The 16,701-nt window shown below is 38.0% G+C and overlaps 1 protein-coding gene and 1 pseudogene across 6 annotated transcripts in view; both read right to left on the bottom strand.

The window, feature by feature from the left end:
- The window catches only part of GALNT13 (polypeptide N-acetylgalactosaminyltransferase 13), a 590,104-nt gene that overhangs the window by 161,211 nt on the left and 412,192 nt on the right, over nt 1-16,701 (bottom strand). The window lies entirely within an intron of this gene.
- Nucleotides 7,517-8,565, bottom strand: LOC103217107 (prohibitin 1 pseudogene; annotated as a pseudogene).

Genomic DNA, 16,701 nt, shown 5'->3' with positions numbered 1-16,701 from the left:
GAGAGCTACATGACCCTAGGAAAAGAGAGTCTGCTCCCAATCTAGTGAATTCTGAAGCTATGATTGGGGTTTATTGTACAGGTTGTTTCAGCAGAATTGGTAGGTCCAGTGATGCAGTGAACCTGGAGGAAGTGGTCTTTAATAGCATCTGGACAAGACCACAGTCATTTCTGGGCTCTATAGAGCATGGAACATAGAAAAGAAAGAATGAGCTATGGGACTAACAATATGGTAGATCAGCAAGGAGGCACACTTTGAGAAAGGCAGTTGGGTGAAATAGAGACTAAGATCTCCCTCTCCAAAAAGGCCCTTGGAAAAGAGAAGAAATAAAGGTTGAAGCTGAGTACGGTTTGAAGAAAACAATAAAACTATGTATGGAAAATAATCACCTGGGTAAGGCCACCAATAGCAAGTGGAACCATATGGAGCCAACAATGGCAAGCCATCATCAAACTTACCACAAAAGACCTGCCATTTTTCTAGCCTTCCTATTTGACCCTACCCATTGGGAGAGGCAACCTACAAACCCCTGCCCTCTTTCATCCGAAGCTCCTCTTTCATCATGGGCCTAGGGAGAGAAGAGAATGTGAGCGATACGTGCCTACAAAAATCAAGGCTTTACAGTGGACATTAGAGTTTTCTCTAATGGCTGGGCATGGTTCCTCACGCCTGGGCCTTGGGAGGCCCAGGTGGGCCAATCACCTGAGGTCAGGAGTTTGAAACCAGCCTAACTAACATGGTGAAACCTCGTCTCTACTAAAATTTAAAAAATACAAAAAATTAGCTGGGCATGGTGGCAGGTGCCTATAATCCCAGCTACTTGGGAGGCTGAGGGAGGAGAATCACTTGAATCCGGGAGGCAGAGGTTGCAGTGAGCCGAGGTCGTGCCACTGCACTCCAGCCTGGGTGACAGAGAGTGACTCCATTGCAAACATAAAAAATAAAATAAAATAAAAAGAATTTTCAATAACTAAAAGTTATTACAAAGCTATAAAATCAGTGCTAAATAACATTAAGGACTGAAAATGAGTATTCTTCAGAGCATAAAAGGAATAATTGGGGAAAAACCCCATTTTAAATCTGCACTCCACTAAATTCAGACTAAGCCCTGTTTAATATAAACTAGTGACTGACAGTTGTCCTTGGGACTCTTCATTTGCCTTTTTACAAATATGGATTAGTACTGTGGTTGGGTGAGTTAGATGCACAGGGCTCTTTATTTCCACCCTGTTGCTTCTTGGTCCTCCCATAGCTTGTGGGTTTATTGGTTCTCTGCCAATATCAGGGCTCTAAACATAATACTCCAAAATATGTCAAGTTGGCAATTGAAAAAACTGCAGTAGCCAGGAGGCCACTCTGACCTTCTCCCACCTTTCTACCCTGAAGTATAGCCATAAAGAAATTCTCTGACTTACTTTGCCTGAAAGAAGATCATAAGACTCTAATTTTAGAGGGGTTCTGCCCTATACCTGCAGGCCAAGAAGAATCTGAACAAACCAACCTTGCTAAGTGCCCCGCTTCCTTTAATTCCATTAGATCACACTTAATTTTTGTCCAATCATACTTCTATATGACTGTCCATTCTTCTTGGATCCTAAGGATAAACGTATCATTGACTTATGAAACAGATGCCTAAGGATAAAAATTCTTGGATCTTTAGGTCTTTCATTTCTGAAGGCTCTCATTTGACATAAAACTTGGGTTAAATAAATTTGTCATGATTTCCTTTTGTGAATCTGTCTGTCTTTTGTATAAGGGTGTCAGTTATAAACCTTGTGACAGGCAGGGAAAAGATATTGTTTTGTTTTCCCCTATATCCTGAACATGCACACAGAACAGGAAATGAAATCTGGTTTGAAATCTTTTAAAGTAGGGTTCTAATGGTCTCACTCCTTTCCATCTTAATTGGCAAAGATAAGGATATATGAAAGTGCAGATTTTATGTTATCCTCCTGACATGTAATGACATTTTGTATGTACATATACAGGTATAATGCTGCAAGGGTTGATATTTGTAAGACAAGAAAAACCTGTCTGACTTTGATTCTCACAGATAAAGGCATTTCTTAAATATATTGAGGATAGATACAAAGAAGTGGTGGCAACTGTTCCATAACTCAATGAACACTGGCTCACGTTTTGCCTGTATGCCATAGGCTACTGACTCTTGAAATAATGTGAGTGCTTCTCCCATCAGCCATCTGTGCTCACAGAATGTGCAGATAAATGCTGATATTGTATTTCCTAGGTAAAGCCTCTCCTCAAAATTTGTACAAAAATAAAAAGATTGAGGTAGAAATACATAACACTATGCATTAATTAGGCTAATATCTACTCATAGTAATACTAAGTTAACATAAGAATAAAACATTTAATTTATGAAATATTGACCAGATAAATGTCATATATTTAGACTCCAGGGTAATGTGAAAAAAATAAATGTTAAAGCAGAAAGAACTCAAATTGAGTGGAGTTCACAATGACTACCTCAATAATTTCCTTTAGTGTACCCTCAACATTTTAAAAGGAAGTGAGAAAAGAAAGAAGGAACATTATGACCCAGTCATTAAAAACTTGGGCTATGAAATAAGCAAACAGAACTTCTCTACTGGCTCTGTCACGTACTGTGTATACTTGTGAAAATTATTATTTAAGTCTTTAAGGCCTTAACTTTCCCAATGGAAAGTGGGACTAATAATGACTACTTCCAAAATCCTAATAAGATTTTATGTGTAAAGGAACAAGGAACTATGTCTGGCACTTGATATGGGATGAAGTAAAGTGATACTTGGATATTATTTAACTTTTATTGCCATAATTTCTCAGGGAAATCAACATCTATAGATTATTAGCTCATTCTTGCTTTTCAAAAATAATTTTATTCAGGTCTTAAAAATGTGTTTCTTTAAAATTACAACATCAGTGTCCAGGAGTTATGTACACTGTGTGGAGTCTAAAAGAATAGTCTATTATCTTCTAATTAGAATACTGCATTTTATTCACTGCAATTATTTTACAATGTCTGAACAAACACTATAAGCTGAATAAAACATGATATCTCATTCACATGAACAAGTGACATCTGAATTACTTTGTATCACTGAATATATCCGATTGTTATTTTCTAGGCTTTCAACAGATTAATATTTTATATTTTATCTCTTTCAAGTAAATTTCACCATGTATACAATATAAACTATCCTATCATCCACCGGGAATTAAATCTTGCCTTTGTTCCCAGATATTTTTATAAATGTCTTATGATGGAGAAGGTTCTTAATCAAAATGTAAAATGCCCATTGCTCATTTGATAATCTACTCTATTTTCTTTCCCCTGCTAGGAGACAATTAACTAACATACTTTATCCTTTTCATGGTTTTTGGCACCTACATCAGTGACATTTTAATTAAAGTTCATAAACTTCATAAGCTCCACTTTGCAATCTCAGTTCTAGTGCTACTATTGTTTCTAATTTTACAACTGTTGTACCAAATTCATGCAGCTGCTTGTTTTTATATTAATCTTTATCTTTCCCCTAACCTATAAACCATACTATGTCTGGCACAAAGTCATTCTTTTTTTTTTTTTTTTTTTTGAGACGGAGTCTCGCTCTGTCACCCAGGCTGGAGTGCAGTGGTGCGATCACTGCTCACTGCAATCTCCGCCTCCTGGGTTCACACCATTCTCCTGCCTCAGCCTCCCAAGTAGCTGAGACTACGGGTACCCGCCACCATGCACCATGCTCAGCTAATTTTTTTTGTATTTTTAGTAGAGACGGGGTTTCACCGTGGTCTCGATCACCTGACCTCATGATCCACCTGCCTCAGCCTCCAAAAGTGCTGGGATTACAGGCATGAGCCACCACGCCCAGCCCAAAGTCATTCTTTAATATAGTCATAATGAAAACAAACAACAATAATATACAATGGAGGCCATATAGCACAATGATTATGAGTAGAGGCTATAGCTCGTGATATTATATCCTAGCTCTGCAACTTACTAGCTGGGTGACCTCAGTTATGTCATTTTTCTATGATTTGGGTCTCAGATAATAAAATTAAAATAGAAGAATCTAGCCCAGCAATCCTAGTAAAAGAACATTGTTATGAGGATTAAGGCAACCTAATTCACATAAAGATACTTAACTTTTATTTGGCAAATGAATTGGAATGGAGTAAACGAGTGATTTATTGAGGAGTTATGGCAACAATCTAGAATAGAGATGATAATGACTTTGCCCAAGGTGATGGCAATGAAATAGGAATTTAATAACTTGACACAATTTGGGAAATTAAAATTAAGAAATAATATATGAGGGTATGTCAGCAACATGGTGAAAGAGCAGGCTCTGGGCTACCCCTCATCCCATAGGCACATCTAGTATACACCTAAACATAAGTCAATTCTTTCCAAGAGAAAGCCATAATCCAAATGAAAGACCCCTACATGCCAGACTACTGAGAAATAGTCACATCAAAATGGATACTGAAAGCAGAAATACACCCATACACTAGCTCCACCCTGACCACAGAGCTTTACAATGAGAAGAAAAATCTCAACTACCAGCTTCTTCCTGAGGGGTAAGGGGCTTGTACCACACATAAAGTGCCAACTTTTGCAGTCTCTAGAGAGGGCTTGGCTCTTCAATCCCCATGCTTGATGAATCACAGGGAGAGAGCATCAGAAGATTTATCTCAAGCATAAAAGAAAAAAAAAAAAAAAGGTTCGAACCACATGAGCCCTCCTAGCAGCTATAGCACTCAGGATTGGCCCAGTTTCTAAATTCCCCCAAAGTTGGTCTCAGGCTTTCCCATCAGCTTCCTGTAGTTCTGGCCTTTTAACAAGCCAGTATCTGGGAACCTACATAGCAAATGAAGAATAAACCTTCTTCAGCTTAAACAGAAAGCAAGGCATGTCCTGTATGTACCTTCTTCTCGGGCTTGCTCCTAAGATAAATCCCTGTAATCTCAGTCTACTCCTACAAGAGAGGTGCAAAAGTTCTGCTTGCTTTAATAGGAGAGTGGGCACTCCCCTTGCTTCCTTCCTTGCCTTGCTTTTAAGATAAATTTCTGCAATCTCTCATTAGAGGGAGACTGGGGGACCTCTTCATTCCTGATTGGAAAAGTAGGCATTCTCTGCACCTTCTTCCCTGCTTTGTTTCAGTGATAATTCTGGACTACATTCTTCCCCTGCTAGAAGGGTGTGAGACTTCCACTTGTTTGAATGGGAGAGTGGGCTCTCCCTGCATATTTTTCCCTGGTTTGCCTCAGCAGTAAATCTAGATATGCACACTCTCACTGGGAGTGGCTTCTGCATGCATTGAGTGCCCCAACTTTTATAGCCTTTACCCAAGGGACTGGCTCCTAAATCACCTAGTTATAGGAGTTGACAGAGCTCTGCACTCTTAAGTCTAGACCACAGGGAACAAGAAAAGACTTTTAAACTTGAAAATGTTCAGCATCTCTCTCACTAAACTCAAAGTGAGCATTCTGATTATGAGCAGAGGCAGCTGCTTCAGACTGTCTCCTTGGTGAAGGACAGAATAAGTAGGACATAAACTTTGGCTCTCAGCTTCTCTGCAAGAAAAGAAGAAACAAGAAAAGAACACCCTAGCCTCTCTAGCTGAATCCCAAGAGACTGTCTTCTATTCCAACTCTCTCAAGGCAATAGCACGACTTGGCAATCACTAATTTCTTAGGGATTTATATGCTTTGGCTGTGTCCCCACCCAAATCACATTTTGAATTGCAGCTCCCATGATTCCCATGTGTTGTGGGAGGAACCCAGTGGGAGGTAATTGAATCATGGGGTTGGGTCTTTCCCATGCTGTTCTCTTGAAAGTGAACAAGTCTCATGAGATCTGATGGTTTTATCAAGGGGAGTTCCCCTGCACAAACTCTCTTGCCTGCTGCCTTGTAAGATGTGCTTTTGCTCCTCCTTTGCCTTCTGCCATTTTGTGAGGCCTCCCAGCCATGTGGAACTGTGAGTTAATTAAACCCCTTTCCTTTATAAATTATCTAGTCTCAGGTATTTCTTTATTAGCAGCATGAGAATGGACTAATATAGTAAATTGGTACCATCACAAGCCTGGAGACTTAGGACAAAAAATTGTTTTCATAGGCCAGCCCAGGGCCTTGTTGCTTTGTGCAGTCTTGGGACTTGGTGCTTTGCATTCCAGCCATGGCTAAAAGGGGCCAGTGTAGAGTTCAGACTGTTGCTTTAGAGTGCGTAAGCCCCAAACTTTGGTGGCTCACACATGGTGTTGGGCTTGTGGGTGCACAGAAGTCAAGAATTGAGGTTTGGGAACCTCTGAGTAGGTTTCAGAGGATGTGTAAAATTACAATGGTGGAGCTGCGCAAGACCAAGGGAAACTTGCATCAGCAAGACCTGGATGTGAGACATGGAGTCAAAGGGAATCATTTTGGAGCTTTAAGATTTGACTGCCCCGCTGGATCTCGGACTTGCATGAAGCCTGTAGGCCTATTCATTTGGGCCATTTTCTCCTATTTGGAACAGCTGTATTTTCTGAATGACTGTATCCCCATTGTATTTAGGAAGTATCTAACTTGCTTTTGATTTTACAGGCTCATAGGCAGAAAGGACTTGGCTTGTTTCAGATGAGACTTTGGACTGTGGACTTTTGAATTAATGTTGAAATGAGTTAAGACTTTGGGGAACTGTTGGGAAGGCATGACTGGTTTTGAAATGTGAGGACATGAGATTTGGGAGGGGCCGGGGTGGAACAATATGGTTTGGCTCTGTCTCCCCACAAATGTCATCTTGAATTGTAGTTCTCATGATTCCCACATGTTGTGGGAAGAACCTGGTGGGAGGTACTTGAATCATGGGGGTGGTTACCCTCATGCTGCTGTTCTTGTGATAGTGAGTAATTCTCATGAGATCTGATGTTTTATAAAGGGGCATTATCCTACACAAGCTCTCTTGCCTGCCTCCATGTAAGATGTCACTTTCCTCCTCCTTTGCCTTCCACCATGATTGTGAGGCCTCCCCAGTCATGTGGAACAGTGAGTCAATTAAATCTCTTTCCTTTATAAATTACCCAGTCTTGGGTATGTCTTTACTAGTAGTGTGAGAATGGAATAACACAGGGGCCAATGAAAGCAAAGTAGATTAGACAAACAAAGTGTTTTGAGGTACCTAGAATCTCCAGCCATGCTAATTGGGAGGAATATCTCCAACACAAGACAAATCTAGCAAGACTGGGAGAGGTGGTTCTTTTATCTAAGGTACTGAATCCCACATAAAGTCAAGGAAAATGAAGAAATATGAAAACATGTTTCAAATAAATGATAAGATAAATCTCTAGAAGCCAACCCTGATGAAATGGAGACATAGAATTTACACGATAGGCAGTTCAAAAGAACAGTCATAAAGATGATCACTGAGGTGTGGAGAGAAATGTATGAACAAACTGAACTTTAAAATGGAGATAGGAAATATTAGATAACACCAAACAGGAATTATTGAGCTGAAGAATATAATAATAACAATTCAAAAGAGGAGTTCAACAGGCAAGTAGAACAAGCAGAAGAAGGATTGATGAACTAGAAAACAGGTCATTGGAAATAATCCAGTCTGGGTTGGGGCAGAAGGAAGGCATCGTCAAGAATCACTGGGCTGTTGCCCAGTTGACCCTTAGGGGTAAAGACAGGGTGGGCCCTCACTGGAGCAGCTGGAGGAGCACAGAGCACGGACTGCCCCACAGGCAGGTAGGTGACGCTCCCAGAATATGAGAGCTGGTATGTAATGTCTCGCAGGTTCCAGCTTACACAGCTCAATCAGGCTGTCCCCACCGTGGCCAGTGAGTTGGGGATCAGCTTTGCTGTCTTGGAGTTGTCATCGGCAGAGATGATGGCTGCCTTTTTCTGATGCTCAGCCTTTTCCACCACAAATCTGGCCCTCTCTGCTTCCTGCTGAGCCACCTCTTTGGCTTCCACTGCTCCTGCAAATCCCTTCTCAAAGGTCAGATGTGTGAAGGACACGTCATCCAGGATGAGCCCAAAAGTGGCTGCTTGCTCTGTAAGGTCATCACTCACCTACCTGGAGACCAGCTCTCTTTGGGTGGTCAGTTCTCCTGCAACAAAGTGAGCCACCACTAACTTGAGGGTTTTGGTAGTGATGGACAGCAGCACACAGTCATTGTAGTCCTCTCCAATGCTGGTGAAGATGTGAGCAAACTGGCTAGCAACAGGCCAGAAGAGGATACAAAGTGTGATGTTGACATTCTGTAAATCTTTGCTACCAGTGATGACTGGCATATCACATGGTTGAGAACAGCAGTTAAAGAAAATTGGTTTCTGTACCCATGGGATGAGAAAGTGAGTCCCTTCCCCTACCACAATGTCCTGTATGCCACAGAATCAGTCAAAGATGGCAGCTCTGTGTTCAGCATCCACACTGTACAAGGCAGAGTTCACCACACCTCCTACAACAGCTAAGGCCAGGCCAAACTTGCTAATGGACTCAAACACACTGGCAGCCATGTTTCCTTCTGCTGGACCCTCTCACACCTGCTTCCACTCTGACCATATTTTTATATATTTTTGTTTCTACCTAGTGGTACTTTTTCCTTCAGTTTGAATAACTCCTTTTAGTATTTCTTGTAAGGCATGTCTAACAAAATGAATAACCCAAAGCACATGATCATCTGAGTAGAAGCAGAAAAAAATTTTGACAAATTCAATATCCCTTTATGTTAAAAACTCTCAAAAACTAGGTGTACAATAAATGTACCTCAATGCAATAAAAGCTGTGTATAATAAGGTCACAGCTAACATCAGACTCAACAGTGAAATGCTGAAGGCTTGTCCTGTAAGGTCAGCAACAAGAATGCTCAATCTTGCCACTTATATTCGGCATAGTACTTGAAGTCCTAGCCAGAGCATTTAGGCAAGAATAAGCTAAAGATATCATACGTGAAAGAGAAAAGTGAAATTATCTCTGTTTGCTGATGATATGATCTTATATGTAGAAAACCCTAAAAGCTCCACCAAAAAAACTGTTAGAACTGATAAACAAATTTGTAGGTTACAAAATCAAAATATAAAAATCACTGGTATTTCTACACACTAATAATGAGCTATCTTAAAAAGAAATGGAAAATAACAATCCCATTTACAATAACATAAAAAATACTGAGGAGTAAATTTAGCCAAGGAGGTGAAAGATGTGTTTATTGAAAATTATAAAACATTGATTAAAAAACTGAAGACATAGATAAATAAAAATATATCTCATAGTCAGGTAATGTTGGTAGAATGTTCATACTACCTAAAGTGATCTACAGATTTCATGCAAATCCTATCAAAATTGCAATGTTATTTTCATAGGAATATAAAAGATAATCCTCAAGTTCATATGGAAGCAGAGAAGACTCTGAATATCCAAAGCAATTTTGAAAAAAAAGAGCAAAGCTGGAACATCACATTTCCTGATTTCAAAATATACTATAAAGCTATCATAAATCAAAAAAGTGTGGGACTGGCATAAAAACAAACACATAGACCAGTAGAACAGAATTAAAAGCCCAGAAATAAACCCAAGTATTTATAAATTGATTTTCAACAGAGGTGGCAAGAACACATAATGAGGGAAAGAGAGTGTCTTTAATATGTGACATTGGGAAAACTTGATATCCACATGCAGAATAATGAAACTGTACTATTTCACACTGTACACAAACATCAACTCAAACTGGATAAAATATAGACTTAAATATAAGACTTGAACCTGTAAAGTTACTCAAAGAAAACATGGGGAACAAACTCCACGATATTAGTCTGGGCAATGATACCTTGGCTAGGACTCCAAAAGTATAGGCAACAAAAGCAAAAAGAGACAAATTAAATTGCATCAAACTAAAAAGGTCTTCCATAACAAAGGAAGCAACAGAGTGAGGAGACAACTCATGGATTGGGAGAAAATCTATGCAAACCATATGTCTGATAAAGAGCTGGTATCAAAAACAAGGACTTCAAGAAACTTAATAGCAAAAATACTAATAACCCAATTTAAAAATAGGCAAATGATATGAACAGATGATTCTCAAAAAAAAGATAGGAATTGCTAACATATGTGAAAAAATGTGCAACATCACTAATCATTAAAGACATGGAAATTCAAACCACATGAGGTACCACCTCACATCTATTAGAATGGCTATTATAAAAAGAAGAATGATAATAAGTGTTATATTTCACAGTAATTCTCCGAATCCTCATTCTCCACATGAGGATGTGGAGAAAAGGGAACCTTGTACACTGTTGCGGAAATGTAAATTTGTACAGCTATTTTGGGAGATAGTTTGACGGTTCCTCAATAAGCTAAAACTGGAATTACCATATGATCCAGCAATCCCACTTCTGGGTATATATTCAAAGGAATTGAAATTCATATAAGAAAGAGATATCTGCATTCTCATGTGGATTTCAGCATTATTCAGAATAGCCAAGATACGGATGCAACCAAAGTACCCATCAATGGCTGGATGGATAAAGAAAACACACACACACACACACACACACACACACACACACACACACACAATGGCATGTTATACAGCCGAAAAAAGGAAGGGAATTATGTTATTTGTGATAATATGGATGGAACTGGAGCACATTATGCTAAATGAAATAAGCCAGGCACCGAAAGATAAATATTTTATAAATTCACTTACGTGAGGAATCTACAACAGTCAACCTTATAGAAAGAGAAAGTAGATTACAGGGAATCAGGGAGAGATGGGGAAAGAGAAGATGTTGGTTAAAGGATAAAAAATTTCAGTTAGACTGGCAGAATAAGTTTTAGTGATCTGTTGCACTGCAGGGCGACCACAGTTAATGATGATGTATTGTGTATTTCTTTCTTTTTTTTTTTTTTGAGACGGAGTCTCGCTCTGTCGCCCAGGCTGGAGTGCAGTGGCGCCATCTCCACTCACTGCAAGCTCCGCCTCCTGGGTTCAAGCCATTCTCCTGCCTCAGCCTCCCGTGTAGCTGGGACTACAGGCGCCCGCCACCGCTCCCAGCTAATTTTTGTATTTTTTTAGTAGAGACGGGGTGTATTGTGTATTTCAAAATTGCTTAAATAGTATAATTTTAACATCTCACCACACATATAAAAATAAGTTTGGGAGGTGGTGGATATGTTAATTGACTTGATTGGCTCTTTCTATAATGTATACATAGATGTAACAATACAATGTATCTTACAAATATACACAGTTATTATGTGTTAATTACAAATGAACATAAAAATAAAAGAATATATGTACTTTCCCTTACCTATTATGTCCTCCCTATTAGGCACAGCCCACATTTGTTTTCTTCCTGTAAACAGTTTTTGACTATGATAGTTTTCATTGATCTCAAGTTTTCACTGATTTATAGAACTTACTATCTACCTACCTCTATATCACCCTATTGAGTTCTCAATTCTACAGTTTGTCATCTAGACAAATGTTCATGTATATGTATGTGGATGTGAGGATGTGGGTATGTGTTTGTGTGTATATACACACACACATATATAGGTGTGTGTACGTGTGTGTATATGTGTGTATTTTGTATATATTAGCCTTATAGCCCCACTCACGTTATCTCTTCAAGAAAAAGCATCACGTTTCTACATTATGGAACTGAAGTATAATTTATATATAGTAAAAAAATCAGAAATTAAAGATACCATTCTCTCAGTGTTAGCTAAGTCTAAAAAAAGTTTAGCTCATATCAGTGCTCAATAATAATTGATCATTGATCTATTAATATTGATAAAGAAAAATCAGAAAAATTACACAAGGCACACAAAATGTATCTACCATGTAATGGAATCAGGAAAAACAGCTGTTATTTTCTCAATTTTGGTAAAGGGAAAACTTGAAGATACTGGTGACTTAATTTTCAAAATATTTTGTTCCACATTCCTGTTTGCTTCAAAAATAATAAAAATCCCTGTCAGTATATCAACTCTCCACTTTCCATAATTCAAGTAGCTTGATGACAAATCCCATAAATCTTAGAATTGAAACAAAGCCTAAAAAGGCCTTCATTGAGATGCTGAAGGCACTATGATCCTTGATAAACTGGCATGCACAAACACAAAAGGCATGAAAGTCATTCAAATGGAACAGGCATGAAGGTTATAGTAGGCATTTTCTCTGCATTCTTGAAATGAAACTTGCCACTTTTTCTTCATTGTCATTTTGATTGAGCGAATACCTTCTTGAGTTATTTGGTTGACACTTGACCTACTTTTAACTTCACAGTGTAATGTAGATTTATGTTACTTGGGAGTGGTGGCTAGAGTTGAAGTCTGATGTGATGATAACATCTCAAGATGAAGATTTTTCTACATCAAGTTATTGTGGCCTTTAAGTGGTCACCTGCCAGAAGCCACAGGGAGATTCAACACACCTGAGGATTCTGTCCAATACTTGATAATTTAATGTTTTTTTAAACAAAATATTTTGCATGGAAAATAAAAGAAAGCATCATATTTAAAATTGGAAAGCTGGATTCTATTCTTGAAATAGACACAAACTGATTGTAGAATTTGGAACAAGTCATTTAATCCGGAGAGTCCTTAGAAAACTCACATGCAGAAGAAGGAATGAGGTTGATGATGGTTTTGTGTTTTTTTTGCCGTATATTTATGATTTAGATTAGTCTTTTAAAATAGGGTGCAGGGGAATGATGGGAATGATAAAAACCCTCCAAAATTTAAATAAAACTTTTCCTACTAAGGCAAGCTTATTTTACTTTAGCTGCATTAAAAGAATATAATAAAATTGTGATTTTGTGAAAAAGAGAAAGCATAAAGGAGCTGACACTATAAAACTTATTATGAGGCAATAAATTTTTTTTTTTTTTTTTTTTTTTTTTTTTTTGAGATAGAGTCTCGCTCTGTTGCCCAGCCTGGAATGGGGAGGCACGATCTCAGCTCACTACAAGCTCCGCCTCCCAGGTTCACGCCATTCTCCTGCCTCAGCCTCCCAAGTAGCTGACACTACAGGCACCCGCCACCATGCCCCGCTAATTTTTTTTTTAATTTTTTTTTATTTTTAGTAGAGACGGGGTTTCACCGTGTTAGCCAGGATGGTCTCAATCTCCTGACCTCATGATCCACCTGCCTCAGCCTCCCAAAGTGCTGGGATTACAGGCATGAGCCACTATGCCCGGCCAATAAATGTGTTTTTCCCCCTGAAATATGGGAATTCCTCTCGTTTAGAAAGCCCGCGGATGTTTCAAAAACAAGAAAAAACAGAAGAACACTTTTGTTCCCTTTAGGATAATTTTTCAGGTCATAGCCATATTAGGGTAATTTGGAGATGTTAAAGTTGGCATTAAACGTAGACAATGCTGAGTTGAATCCATCCCATGTATTTATCCCACCAATGTCAGTTTGCTTCTAAAATGTCCACTTAACAAGTATATTCCCTTATCAAGTACTTTCTGCTTAATTTAGTAATGAAGTTCCTGAAAGCCCGAAATTCAAAATGGTCCTTTTCATACTTACTCATTTTCTAAAGGAATTAGCAAATTGACCTTGAAGTAGGTTTTTTTAAAGGATGTCTCTCAATCACAGTTTATCTTTTGCTTTTCCAAAGGCCTAGCAACTGACTTTTGAGGGAGCAGCAGCGGGGGCAGAGTAGGGGCATGGAAAGGGAGAGAAAAATGTAGAGTGAAAGAATGCAAAGGTATGTATATAGTGAATGTAGAATTGAAGGAGAGGATGTGTTTAAGAACAAAATGTGCATGAACCGGTGTGTATGAGAGGTATGGTGAAGTGGTGTTGATCATGGATGGAGACTTTAATCTCATCTCCCACCCCTCTCAAAACCAGAAACCCATTCCTTGCAGCTCAAAACATAGTGAAGCTATCCCCAAAACACACATGCCAACATTTCATAATGTACAATCTACTGTCACTTTTTGCCTTTCAACAACTTTCTTTGCCTTGGAGTTTTCTGATTTTTAGGGTTGATCACCACACTTTATGCCTTCTGTATTTTCTGGGATCAGAAAAATTGTTACATGTCATTACTCCACAACTTATTAGGGCTGCTGATATTTCAGAAAATCCCAATTGTCCTTTAGATCAACAATACGCCACATGGTTCTGATTGTATTATGGCAAATCTTCCATTCTCTGTGTAAATAAAATGTATGAATACAACAGGCAAGAAATAAAAAATGTAAAGCTATCTGTCAGGTATTAAAAATCCTGCACAATATAAGATGTTTCTGCTTAAGAAATTAATGTTTAGGTTTTCACATTATAAACAAGTATTGCTTTTTAATGAGCACAGATTGTTTCGAACACTAACTCATGAAAAAAGGAAACAAAATATGATACAGTAACACTTTTTCATCTCTCGATAATTAACAATTTTAAGGTATAATACATCCTGGAGGCTCTGAAAGTACTTTCGTACATTTAAGTGATTATTAAAACAAAAGTAGAATTATTGGAATTTTTGTTTTCCTTGTTGTATAATTAAGCCTATCAATTACTCTCAACTGTGAAAAAAAATTGTATGTGGATGTGAATTTGAAAACTGAATGGAAAATGTGTGTGATTTCATAAATGATATTTGGGTCAGATACTTTGCATTTTACATTGGTCTTCTCCCATATCTGATGATATGACTGCCTTTCAGATATCAGTAACATCTGCTGCTTCTAGCCACAGAATGGCTCATGACAGCTGCGTGATGCTGCCCTAGAATTCATGCCAAACCAGTCCCCTTTGAATATCAGTAGACCACCTGGGTACCCAGCTGCAATATATGGCATCTCCTGCTCTTTCACAGATGCCAGCAACACATAAAAAGAACTTGAGTGGAAAAGAAAACCTGGTAGCTCAGAAAAAGTTTTCCTTCAGTCTCTCCATCTGTAAATGTCCACCTCTCCTAACTGGAGTTACAGAATTTCAGTTTCAATTAAATTTCCTGTGTAATTTGTAAAGTGGTCACATGTGTCCCAAAGGCAGAGAATTGTGATAAATTTGAGGAACTAGGAAAACCTGTCTCCTTTCAAGAAATTTTTTCTAAGATCCTGGCTGGCATATAGTCAGCAAATATATATTAGTCAATTACTTTGTGCTTTGTCAAGCACAATGCTGGGCTCTGGGGCATAGAAAAATAATAATAATAATACATAGCTTTCTAGTAGCTCACAGGCCAGTCTAGTTGTGAATGTCAAAACTGGGCATATTAAGGTTAAAGTCTAGTCATCAGTTTGCATTTGACAGTGAAATAAATAAATAAACAAACAGTCTCTCATGCCTACAAGAAGGGGACTTGAGAGGTTCTCACCCACCCCGTCATCATAGACAGGATCCTTTCTCCTGGCTTTTAATCAGCTAGAGTCATTTTGTTTCTTGTCAAAAACCTAGACATTATTTCTTAAAGCTGTAAGTTTTGCTTCAAATGAGTACTTTCCCTAGGGGGTATATCTAAAATTCTAATGCTGTCAGTGGAAAACTATGAGTACTTCTCAAAACTCATCTTACAGGCACTTCTTCTTTTTTTCTATATAGCGTTTGGCAAGAACCAATGTGAAACAGCTAAAAATATCCATGTTAACGTCACTTCAAGTACTTATTCAAGAAACCCACAAACCTCCTAAGAAGGAAACTAATACTCTACTTTTGACAGTTTATTATTAAAAAATTAATTGGCACTAGTCAATGGAGGTTACATTACACTTTAGAAGAGTAAAGAAGTAACCCTGAAATAGCAACATCTGGCACATTACTTTGCTCACTTATCAGTCACAAACAAGGAGAGTAGAGTGCAAAGTTTATTTCTCTGGACATGATGCTTAAAGTCCAGTAAAGATAATTTCCTTGGTATACTAGTATTTCAAAATGCTATTCTTGTGAAATGTAAAAGTAGCTCCATAGAGAACATCAAATGTTCATTCAAATGGTTGTTGAAGAAGCTGTGATTAATCCAAACTTTTCACCTCTTATCAAGCTCCATAAATTCCATCGTCTCTGAAAATAATCTTTTGCCTCCACTTTCCTTGAGACGAAGAAAAGCTGACCCGATTTTCTACTCATTTCTACCTTTAAATGTCTCAAATATCCTTAGTTTCTTCTTTCCATTTTAGGAAAGAAAGTCAATCCTCTTCTCTAAAGTTCACCCTTGCCCTTGGTCTCCTGAACTCATATGAATGGAGCACTAGACTTGGAGTCAAGAGATGTGAGTTTAATATTTAGCCCTGCCAATTTCTAGGCACATGACAATTTATCTGAGGCTCAGAAACTTCAACTATAGAATAAGATGATAATAAGAACTCATCCACTGTGTTCTGGCAAGGACATAGTAAAAAAAACTGCACTGTAAACTAAGTTTTACGCAGATGTTCTTTATTGCTATACCTTTCGTCCAATACCTGCAGGTATTTATCTCATCAATTATCCTTTCCTTTTTCTTTTTAGATATCACCTCGTATTTAAAAATACTTCCTTATTCATTTTTAGATATATTACCTATCTAAAATATAGAGGATGTTTAAAATTTATGATAAAATGAAATGATAGAAAATACAAAATAATTACTTTGTTCATATTTAACCTTAAAGTTACTATGACTTTTGTTCTTATTTGCTGGCAAATGTCTTAAAAAGATTTTTCCCCCACTACATGTTTTCACAACTCAATTATCTTAACATTTTTTAT

This window comes from Chlorocebus sabaeus, chromosome 10 (genome assembly GCF_047675955.1).
Source record: "Chlorocebus sabaeus isolate Y175 chromosome 10, mChlSab1.0.hap1, whole genome shotgun sequence".
Lineage (NCBI taxonomy): Eukaryota > Metazoa > Chordata > Mammalia > Primates > Cercopithecidae > Chlorocebus > Chlorocebus sabaeus.
The sequence above is the reverse complement of the archived record's forward strand: the minus strand, read 5'-3'. Positions and strand labels throughout refer to the sequence as shown.